This window comes from Borostomias antarcticus, assembly GCF_949987555.1.
Source record: "Borostomias antarcticus genome assembly, contig: scaffold_248, whole genome shotgun sequence".
NCBI classification, from domain to species: domain Eukaryota; kingdom Metazoa; phylum Chordata; class Actinopteri; order Stomiiformes; family Stomiidae; genus Borostomias; species Borostomias antarcticus.
The window spans coordinates 67,501-70,942 of NW_028176557.1; positions in this window are offsets into that span (position 1 = coordinate 67,501).

Here is a 3,442-nt window from a genome sequence, read left to right on the forward strand (position 1 = left end):
TGATCCCGGTCAATATTTCCAAAGACCTCAGTTCAAATCTAGATTCTTTAATCCTGAGCCCTATACTACGAAACAGTACAGTGTTAGAGCGATAACTTCAGGTTCAAGATTGGTTTATCCGTATTACGAAGGTGGTTCACTTTTCACCGTGCTATATCACTGTGGTAATTTATGCTGCCGAGCTAACCTGCTCTGGGGCAGGTTAAATTCCAGATTATGGATCAAAATGTATGAAGCACTGCCCGCTGACCGATCAATTCACTTGGAAAAAGGTATAGGCCTATGGACGTTAAGATTCTATATGGATCTTCAGTGTGCGAATTAAACAATAATCTGCTGTGCGCGAACAGCGAGAGATTCTTAAGAAGACTTTTTACAAACCGACAAAACCCTCTTTGGCTTTCCCCGATATCATATGAAATTTTGCAGAATGACAGCTGCTTGAGCCATATTTTGCCTTGTGCATTTAGTCATAGACTGTAGGCTATGCACTAGGGATGTGCACGGTTAACCGATTTCTCGAGTACCCGAGTAGGCAATCTGCTAGTCGGAAAATAAACACTACTCGGTTAATCTAAAGGCTATACAATATGGCATGTTTTGCCGTGAAAGCGCGCATTTCTGAGCGCCTGTGCCCTTCTTCAATTGTTACCAAAGAGGATAGAGCGTTGGCGGCTGCCTGGAGAAAAGCGCTGTACTGTATATGGAGTCTTTTTAAGAGCGCTCCGGCACAGGTCCATGCGCGTATAGCCTACTCGTTTTCCAGCCTATAAAGAAATATTGAATGAATAGGCCTGTTGTTCAATAAATCTATTTAGTTTTGCATGGACATTTCTCTAATGAAGGCTTGACGCCGAAACATCCATTATTGTCCAATAAATTGGAAATAGGCAGTGAGTGCCGCGGTGCTTTTTAGATAACGCTAAAAATTAATTCACTTGTTATCCGGCATCGGCAGTAAAGGCTTGGTTTAATACTTAATTTATATTAGTTGCATATTGTAGGCTTAGAGTTTTCAGTGTAGCCTAACGATAGGCTTAATAGGCTATGAGCTGGGCAGTGCATCCAAATTAAAAGGCTGCGTTTTTCGATTCCGATAGCTTCATGAAAACCTGTGGGTTATTCAATCTGATAAGTAATGCATCCAACCACACATCAGCTTTTAAATATGTTTATTTGCAAGGGCATGGACGAGACATGAAAGCACCGCCACGGTAATAACGGCGGAAAAAAACGTTTTCCCCTCCGAGGGGGCCGGGGTTCAATGCGCTCTGTCTGGACGGTATCTTTTTTTGAGTAATCTTTTTTTTGAGTAATCGGTTACTCGAGTAGGATCAGGTTAGGTTACTCGGTTTTAAAATTAGTCGAAATTCCCATCCCTACTATGCACTGGCTTGTGTTTTATTAGTCTACCTGCAGCTTCGTGCAGGCTCTGGGTGATGCGGAGAACCAAGTAAAAACACTCATATTTTTATTCAATTTTCAAATCTTTAATGTTGATTTATTAGACTATCATCCTGTTCCTCAAAATGCAAATTACAATGCTTATAGTAATTGAATGAATTAAGGTTATTTGAATAATCTATATTATTCCCAGTTTTGCTTCTTTTAATCCCTTTGGGCCCAATTTGCTTTAATTGGTATACTGTTAACTCGGTGTTTTCCTGTTTTAGCATATGGACCAATTGATCCAAAACCTCCACAGAAATCCCTGTCTGTGAGGGTCCAGCCACATCTTTTTGCCTCTACATGCTAAGTAATAGAGGCTTGTTGTTTTTCAGAATTATACATAAGTTGTTTCTAGGATGCATCTATGCAGTACGGTCAAGGGCTGGCTCTTCCAAGAATGAATTATAAAAACACCCTGGTACTATATTGTAGGCCTACAGTAAACACTAAACGTCTTTTGTTTGGTGGTTCCACCCCTGAAAGGTTGTAATTGGCCGGAAGTGGGCGGTAACAAGGTTTGTTTTTCCACCACTTAACCTCTTCACCTCGCGTCTGACTCGAACCTCGGATGTTTGTCAAGTATCTTGTTTGGAACGACTTGCCGCAGTAAGAATACACTCCAAAAGCATAAGGTAAGATGCGATTGAACGTTAATGTCGATGTAATACAAGATCATTTTCACGACTTGTCTTTTAGGCTAGCTAATGTTACACACCGCTGTGTGCACAGCGACTCTAAGTTAAGTTAGCTAGCGCTAATATCATCGATAACTATCCTAGTCTGTATAATCGCTTCCATTTTATTATGTGTTGAAGTTGGCAAAGTTTGTGGACTGGATTATAAAGATTGTGCTTTATTCAAAGTACATTCGTCATTGACACATATTCACACGGCGCTGTTGTAGTGTTTGCTAGCGAGCTCCCCCACAATGCATGCGACACAAGATGGCGGCGCCCAGGGACGTGGCTATAACCTATACTTAAAGTCATTTTCATCAGTAAGGATGTAAAATATGATAACCATTTGGCTGTCTTGGTTTAATTTTCTTTGTGTTTGTATCAATGCGTTATGGACGTTTTGTTTAAAACGAGTATACCCAAAAAGTTCGCGAGTTAGTTGGCTAGGCTAGTCTAGGCTAACATGGGCTGCGGCCTTCCTGTAAGCGAATTAGCGAAACGTAGGGGAATGATCCGCCCTAATCTCTGATTGGTTAACTCAACCTCGCCTGGGGGCTCGCCGTTTCGGCAAGCCCCCAGGGTTCCAACTCAAAAGTGAAGGCCTGTTGAGCCGCGCCATCTTGGCAAATTTCCTCGCGCGTCAAATTTGCCAAGATAGCGCGGTTCAATAGGCCTTCACTTTTGATAGCGGTCAGTGAAAGGAGTGGCTGTATCCAGTTGTATTAATACATCCATGCCTTTCGCAAATTCGCTTCCTGTAAGCAGACTAGTGACTTGCCGCTGGCACGAAGGACAGCGTAGGAGCGCCCTCTACTGGGCTGACAGTTTACAACCTAAATCATATACCACTACAGTATTTGAAAACCCCGACTAAACACCATCTGTGTTGAGGGAAGTAAAATGAATGTGCAGCATACAGTAAATGTGATTGACATTTGACCCAAACTAAACAAACAACAGCTCAGAACAGCCAACTCTTCCATGTCATGTGACAAAATGTTGTGTATTAATATGATTATGGGCTGTTTGATGATTGTGGGCCTACAACTTTCTAACTGGTTATGGTTACTCATTCCTAGGGTCTGTAACACACCACCAAGGACAGGCTTCAAGTGAGTGACTTCTACGGTGTCTGCTATTGGACTGCGACGCTAGCAATGGCTGGGTGAGTTACAATGGGTGGACATGGCCCTTCTCTTTCAATCTGTTGTATTTAACTCAGATTCCATTTCAAAAGGTATCAAACCCACATTATAGCTTTTAGAGCGACCAGTTGTTTGGTTCGTTTTTGTAGGGGAAACCCTGACCACCCCCAT